Below are 8,351 nucleotides of genomic sequence, written 5' to 3'. Positions count from 1 at the left end.
ACGGGAGCTTTGTTTTTTGAGTGGTGGTGTAATTTTTAATGCGCGTTAAGGTTAAGGAGGTAACAAGAGTAAAGTTTCAAACCTCTTTCAAAGCTCCTTCGAGACAATCAGGTGCACCACGTGTGCTAAACTGCCCCGTGTAACTGCAGTTACCATTCTTGCGTGGTTACCTTGCACTTTTCACTTGAGATTTTTACAAGAACACTTTAAAAACTGATAGTTCATCTGGAGATGAGTAAAAAAACATGTACACAAGTTTAAAAGTCAGTTCCAACTACTAATCAAAGTTGTTATGATAATGTTTAATGCAAATGTTAAGGTTATTAACATTTCTCATCTCACAAGGTTCAATTTACTAGGCAGCTCTTTGGTGAACTGATACTGCCCTAGCTCCCCAGAGTCATTCTCTGAATCTGCAAATGGGAGTATACATACGCTTCTGTACTCATGTTTGTATGTGTGGTGCACGTGTTCATTTTCTGTAACTTGCTTCTCATCAGAAGCCCTGAAATTGAAGGGTTAGACATTAAAGCCTCCATAAATACATTTTCATCTGCAAATCACAATCTGAAATCTTTAAAGGCAAAGGCAGAAATAAAATTAATATTTCAGATTTATAGTATCTGTAATACTACTACAGCTTAACAGCTTAAAAACACTTTAGTTCATGGACGTTGCAGTTAATTTGATTTGGTCTGATTAATACATCATATGGGGATGTCTGCTAACCTGTGAAATCCAACAGGATCCAACCAAAAACTCGAGACACATTAATTTGTATGAGAAGTCAGTACCCAAAATCATTAACTGCAAATAAGTGTTGTAATGTTTAAGAGTGCCCGTAGACTGACCCCCGTCACAAATATTTTTGCATTCTAATTTGTATATATTTTTGCGTTTCCCTACAACGTTGCTACCCCTCACCCAGGAAAGCTTCGGCATCGTGTTTAAAAATACGCCAAGGCACTATTTAAATGCAGTAAGGGGGGGACGTGGGCAATCAGCGCAAGTTTCAGCACTTCCACCCCAGCGCTCCCCAGGGCCGAACCGTTCGCTTCCCGGCTCCCGCCAGCCGCCCGCAGCCGCAGCCGCTCGCGCCGGGACCGGCCCGGCCCGGCCTCGCGGGTCGCACCAGCCCCGGGCGGGGCGGAGCGGGGCACCCCCGGCCAATGGGAGGGCGGCCCCCCGCGCCGCCGGGGAGCGCCCAATGGCGGCGGCGCCGCGCTGCCGCGGCCCTGGGGGGGCGGGACGGGGGCCGTGCCGCCGCCTCCCCTCAGCGCGGGCGGCGGCACCGGTGCCCACGGAGCTCCTCGCCCGCCACTGGCAGGTAGGACCGTCCGCGGGGTGACGGGGTGTCTCGGGGGAGCGGCCGCAGAGCCGGCAGTGAGCGCGGGCGAGGGAGAGCGGCGTGCTTGCGGCCAGCCTGCCGGCCTCCGCGGGGGAGGAAGGTGCGCGCCCTGTGCTCTACTGACAGGCAAGGAAGCGTACCGCAGCTCTCGGTCTGCGGGCAGCGCTAGTACACGGGCAGGCGGAGGACGCCCAGCAGCTGGAGCCAAGGAAGCCTCCAGCGAAAGCAGGTGTCCCCGCAGCCTTCCCCCTGGTGCCGCTGCCTTCAGCCCAGTGCCGCCGCTGCCCCTCTGCGCTCCCTGCCGCTGAGGGGAGGGGGCGGCTGCGGCTGCGCGCCCTGATGCGGCTGAACTTTCCCCTCGGCGCTCCAGCTTCTTTCCCTAGCCGGGGCTCACCGCACCGCTCCCGGCTGTGACTGTCCGGGCCGTGTTCCAGCCTGTCCTCCCTTGGTCCTTACACCCTCTTTCCTGGCTGTTTACGATAAAGACTGTTTATGACAGGCAGCCTAGCAATCCCCCATCTATCTTCTCCCAAATGAGCGCTCTCCTCTATTGTTTGGAATAATGCACGCTGTGTTTCTGTGTATGTGCTAGCAGTTTATTACTCCGCGTCTGCAGAAGAGTTAATGAGTCATTAACGGCAGCATGTGGAAGCTGCTCGTATCCACCTACCCATCAGCTGCTCTATGCAATTACTCATGTTTTGGATTTTTCCTTTCACGAGTCTTTAAATTGTGCTGCTTTTGAAATGTTTTTCTGTGGTGAGGACATTGTAAGGCAAAGAAAAATCACCACTCTTCTTTCTGTTTCTCGTTTACATACGCTATGCAAATTATAGATTGAAAAAAAAAGCTCAAATTACATGTTTCCTTGCAAAGTGGATTTTTGTGTTGATATCCAGCCCAATAGCCCCTTCCCTGTACACTTGCCTGGTTCATGTGTTAAATATCCTTTCTATACTCCACTTTGTTGATTTTTGTGAATTCCTTTGTTCACTGCTTGGCTGTAATCAGACTCAACTTTTCTGATTTTTTTTTTTTCCCATGATTTCATCCTTGTTGAGCCTTCAGGTTTTCGGAGAGAAGCAAGTTTTTTAACATATTCCACTACTTGACTAGATCAGGTGATGCTTTACAGCTTATGTCTTCCCATACTTAGTTGTACCTTTTTCTGGCAATTATTCTTAGAATAGCTTCACGGTATTGGGCATTTTTAGTATAGTCCAGGCAAAAAATTGGCAAACATTGGCATTTATTTATTTGTGAATCAGGTATGAATCATTCTTGTCTTCTGTGAAATGTGCATTTTGTAAACTTACTAGTTTGGGCATGCAAATTTCAAATGCCAGGTTGATTGCAAAATGTTTAGTTGATTACTAATTGTGGCACGACTGATTTCTTTTTTTTCTCTGCTGAAATGACTGAAACATGTCTTGTGTTACACAGAGTATTTGCTATGAATTATGTTCAATCTGTTATGTCATGCTTTTATCAGATACCTCTTTTTCTGCATAACATTAAAGGCTTTTCGTGATATGCAATGGAGATCTCAAGTACAAAGCAAGTAGCAGTAACTCCCAAGCAAATTTAACAACACTTTCCTTAGATATAGGACTACATTGACAACTTTAGTATTTGCTGCATTTTTATAGTTGTAGCTTTTAAATTATTTTGAAAATATGAATACCGTCAAGAGCGTGACTATTAAACTTTACGATATGAGAAAAGGTCAGGGTTTTTTTTTCCTCTCACATATAACTTAGTATCTCAAATTCTGACTAGCTATACTCTCTTGTGATTCATGTCCTTAATTATCATTAAGGACTTAATAGTACACCTTGGTCTGCAACTGCACATCACACTTTTACATGAGTTCCTTGGATCCTTCATTACATCAGTGGCATAGTTGTTACTCTGCTATGTGCTTGATTTAGATAATAGTCCAAAGGATGCAAGGTAAAAAAGCAGCAGCTACATCTCAGTAGTGGCCAGCTCCCCATCTTGAGTCTGTGTTGGTGCTGCCTTGCCAGCTATCTTGTTAAGAACTGGCAGCTAGTACAGTTCCCTGGTTGAGAAAGCCAGACTGTGTGTGGGTTAAAACCATATTGTGAGTGGGCTAAATACATCATGTTTATAAAGTTCTTAATTGTCATCTCTCTCAAGTCTGGCATCAGCAAATAAAGATGAGAAATGGTGTCTATGTGTGTTACAAATCTCTCAAGATGTTCTGCTCTGCAAGGTTTCTGTTGCCCCTGTTGTAGAAGTGGTGACTTTTCCAGTCTGTGAGGGAGGCAGTCGCCATCAGCTACAGGATCACGGATTGTGGATTCTTCTATTGCAACACTTTGCTTCTGGTAGTACCCTTTCTTCATGCAGCTTTTAACCCAAGTATTGCACTGAGAGTTTGTGCAAAGCACCTTGACAATAAGCTTAACAGAATCAGTGATTTTTGAAAAGCACTATTCTTAAAGACAACCTGGAAGTAAAGGTTTTAGCCTCAGCAGCTTTACAACAATGTTAGCTTTCCTTTGAGAGTTGAAAAGGTGAAAAAAAATCACCAGGAAATAAACTGTAGACCTATAAGGATTCATGTGGTGGTAGTAATCTTCTGATGTAATCTTGGTCATCTAAAAGTTTGATATATCTAAGCTAATCACTTCAGCTCACTCTGCACTCAGCTAGGAACTGAGATCCTTCAGAAGGCAATTAATTCTTCAACAATTTATCTGAATTGTTAGTTGCATTACAAAAATAAATCCATTAAATACTCAATGGCAAACTTGGATTCCCTCCCCCGCCCCGATTTCTTAATACATTTTCTTTGGAGTATAACCACACTGGATGGTTTCTTGAAAGGTTATGGGTTCTGCTAATGGGTGTAAAAACTTCACAAGTGGTTAATCTCAAGGAAGGAATGCCTGTCTTTCTATGTGTTGGTTATTAGCATCTGTTGTCCTCAAGACTATGGCTGTCATTCTGATCAGATAAATTTAGGTCCTGGGAAGCACAACTAGAAGTCTTACAACTCAGCTCATACATCTGGAAATATCAGAGATTAAATTTTTCTCCTTGTAGATGGTAAAAGTTTTACCAGGGCCTTTAACAGGGCCAGAAGTCCATCTGAAGGTGTCTGTGTGGATAAGATTGCTTCCCAGGTAGGGATTATGGACTTCTGTGATCAGTTTTTACTGTGTTTCAAATGTGCAAATAAGATGAATGGTGTGGAAGGTCTTTTTTCTTTCACAATTTAGGAGTGTACCTTTTCAGAGATTGAGACTGAAAAAATTGAGAAAATGTAGTCCTGTGGGGACAAGCATCAGGGTTCCAGGATTTCCTTCTTTTCTGAAAAAATATGGATGCAAATACATTAGTGTGATAGTTAGAGCAGGAATGCACTTTGGAAATTAATGTCCCAAATATCTGCATTTACTGCACTTCAGTTTGTACCTCAGAGCACAGAAATTGATTTTTTGGGGGGATAAAACTGAGTAAGAACAAATCCAGGAGCTCATTTAGTGTGCTCCAAGTGCTAATGCCAATTCAGTCTATAGGATCAGATGGGAGGTAAGGGGAAGTAAAGGCTACAAAGAAGTAGTGTGAGAGCTATGCCCATAACACCAAGTACTTCACCCTACGGCTCTGCTCCTGTTGGTAAGGTTTTGCACTGCTTGCTAGTGTTAAGCTTAGGGTACAGCATGTTGACCAACTTGTTACCAATTTAAAAAATGTAACATAATCCTCAGTATACAGTTATGGAAAAAATACATGGGAAAATATAAACATCATAGCATAATGTTAAAAATTTAAGAGGAGTCATCACTGCACGTGTCCCTTTGATAACTACAAAGAATGCTTTATTAATAGAAAATACTCTTAAAGGAAGTAGGCTATTGAAACATCAGTTTCTTAAACAGTTCTATAGAGATAGAGTTAGTTAAAGGGACACATGAAAATAAATAAAATATAAAAATAAAGAGCTTTTGCCCTCACCCTATTGAAAATCCTTCAACAGATACTTTTCTGGCAGTATTTCCTAAAATGTTGAAATCATTTTCTTAGCAGTGATATATTAAGGTTAATCAGTTCACTGTAGTGACATGTCTAGAAATACATGGAAGATTTCCTTGAAGTTTAATTTTGTTTTTATTGGAACAGACTATGCTATAGGAACGTCACAATTAGTTGTGCTACTGTTTCAAATCAGTACTTGGTGATTTCATCTTGTGTCACTCAGGGACATTCATACGAAATATAAGTCTCAGAGTAACAAACCACTGCTGAAGTGCCTCTTGATCGTTCTTTGCAGAGTAAGTCGGTTGTTCTGTGTTTGATACTGACGGGGAAGGCAGATTGCGGCCCTGCTGATAAATTACTTTATACATTAAAACATATCTTGAATACTAAATGTGATTTTTAAGCTCTGTGGCAGACATTTCCCTCCAGGAAGACAGAACTATGTGAAATTCTTAGGAAAGAGTCCTGAAAGAAACATATAGCAGCACTAGAAGTAATGAAGAAAGGAGCCCATAGGAGCATGGGAAAATAACCTGAAAAGGAGAGGGAGAAGTATTTAGTAATAACAATAAATACCTGCATAGAATCCCAGTGTGATAAAGAGTGTGTGCTGTACAGTTTAAAGAATCAGACTCCTTGGAAGGGGGGAAGAGCTACAATAACACAGCGTATCAGTGAAAGGGGAAATAAAGCATCGGTACAACTTTTTTTTTTTTGACTGAGGTTCAGTTGTCTTAATTTAGGTGTGAAAAAGACATGCAAACCTAAGTTCATTGCCATAGTCTTTCTGTAGAGGGATTCACCTCGTTCTAAAATAGATCAGACAAGGATCCTCAGGAGGTGTTGGATTCCTTCTGTTGACTATAAACAGAGCATCAGGTGACTATCTCCAATGTCTAGCTGGGTGTCCAGTGTTAAAAGAGATGTGATTCATCTTGCTTTATTAAGGTAACTGAACTAAATGTCTCAGCACAATTCCTCTGTCAGTGGACAGAGCTGCTGATATGCTTCAGGATCCTATGAAGCTGCTGTCATAGTACAGAACTATCCTAATATTCAGAGAACAGGCCATGTGCCCCAGAGCTGAGATTTAAAGCTGAGCTCCTGGTCCAAGGGCAGCAGACTTGCCTAGTGAGCCAGAGAGAAAGGATGTCTTTTTGCTGAACTGTGTTTCTTGTTTCATTACACTCTTTTAGGCCAAGTTTTAGTTGGCATTTATAGACATGAATATTTATAGAAACTAATTCTCCCTGTGGGCTCTTGGATTTGCCAGCTGTGAAATGAAATGACAGAATTATCTTTAATTTACTTTTGAAAATGAGGGTGGGTATTCAGTATAGTAATTTTGTTCTCTTGCTGTCTGAGCCAGGGGCCTCTTGTGAACAGAAGGTACCATTTTACAGAACTGCACGGTGGTTTTGTGGCTGTGTGGGTGATGGAAACACATGGAAAAAAGCACTACTAAGCATTTTTGAAGAGAAGAGATATTACTAGCTATATAACTGAAAGTTGGGCTGGTCAAGCTCCACAGCACAAGGCTGGTTTATTTTCTAATAATGTTGTTTCAATGGAACAGCTGTAGGGAAGAATTTGACCGAAGAAGTTTAATGATTAGTCTGTATTCAATTGCTAGCTGTTCCTGAAGACAGAAACTTACCACCAGAAATGCTCTTGCTATGTTGTTTGCAGTTAAGCAAGGTTCAAATATTTACCTGGCTAAAAATTATATCCTATATAGAACAATTATATATGGTAGAAGCATGTTCCTAAATCTCATTCCAACTTAAAAGGTACATGAGTTCAGCTTGAGGAATAAGGTCTCATCTGATAGGTGCATGGATTTTTTGAAGATATTCACTGCCTCAGACATCATTTGAAGAGGTTAAAACTGAGAAAGAATAGAATGGGAGATCTGGGCTTTCCCATTGTAAGTAACTCATGTCTGACCTCTGCAATTTAATTTTCCAAGCCTCTCTGAATGGAGGCAGCTGTATTTACCACACTACATGTGCACTCGGAGATTGGCACCAGCATTCACTTTTTTTTTCCAGAAGAGATTGCACATTCTCCCTGTGTTCAATCCAGTGTTCAATCTATTTATATGAATGTGCTTGGAGCTAAGATTGACGGTGGCCACAGACCTTTGGGAGCTGCAGCTCCAAACAACTGCTTTAAGCTCTTCATTGACACTGAAACAGGCACAAACATTCAAGTGGTAATCCCATCTTTTCAGAAAGTTAGCCTTGAAAAAAGATGAAATTCTAATTCTGCCAATTTTCACTAGTTTGCAACATGCATTTGCTTGTGAATTATACTGTTGTCAAATTTACTGCCACAGTGAGTCATTGCCAGTGTTGGTAACAGAAGTGGGGAGTCCCTGTGTGAGTCTGTGACTTTATGGAAGAGGGAGGTAAATCTGTCACACATTTTAAAATCTACTTGTCTGCATCCCATTTGCAAAACATGTCCACTGTGTGAGGCAGTCCTTGACAAAGGTAAGCTGGGCTCAGCTTCCCCAGAGCTGGCGAGAGAACTGTAATGCCCCATTAACATTCCCATGAACTGGTATTTCCACATATCATAATGCTGCACAACTGAGACATATCATGGGCTGAGGAGGAGAATAACCATTGTTGCTCCTGGCTACATGAGGTTAGGTGGGGAGGTGGGGTGACCTGACTGCATTGCTTCTCTTTCGAGAGTAGGCTCAGTAAGCAGCTGTGCCAAACACGAGCCATGCTGGTAGTGTTACCTAAGAGGGATTGCGCAGAGGAAGATATTCAGTTTCCAGACCCTTTAATGAAAAAGATCTTGCTGATATTATCTGAGTGCCCAGTATCTATCTCTGTGTCTGCTGTGCTTTCTATTGATTTTCCAAAGAAGTGAGTGAAGTTGTCATAAAGTTCTTTCTGCTTTGCTTGCATGACTAGACTCCAGAGCCTTCGAGGCAACAGTAGTCTTCAATTTCTAGGGGCTTGAGTGGAAAGGGAGT

The 8,351-nt window shown here is 42.3% G+C and overlaps 1 protein-coding gene across 1 annotated transcript in view; it reads left to right on the top strand.

The window, feature by feature from the left end:
- The first annotated feature begins 1,250 nt into the window (after nucleotides 1–1,250).
- Nucleotides 1,251–8,351, top strand: part of STON2 (stonin 2) — a 77,011-nt gene continuing 69,910 nt past the window's right edge. Inside the window, exon 1 of the mRNA XM_061998816.1 lies at nucleotides 1,251–1,327. The gene's annotated coding sequence lies outside the window, so the exon portion shown is untranslated. The remainder of the gene's footprint in view (nucleotides 1,328–8,351) is intronic.

This window comes from Colius striatus, chromosome 6 (assembly GCF_028858725.1).
Source record: "Colius striatus isolate bColStr4 chromosome 6, bColStr4.1.hap1, whole genome shotgun sequence".
Classification (NCBI taxonomy): Eukaryota; Metazoa; Chordata; class Aves; order Coliiformes; family Coliidae; genus Colius; species Colius striatus.
The sequence above is the reverse complement of the archived record's forward strand: the minus strand, read 5'-3'. Positions and strand labels throughout refer to the sequence as shown.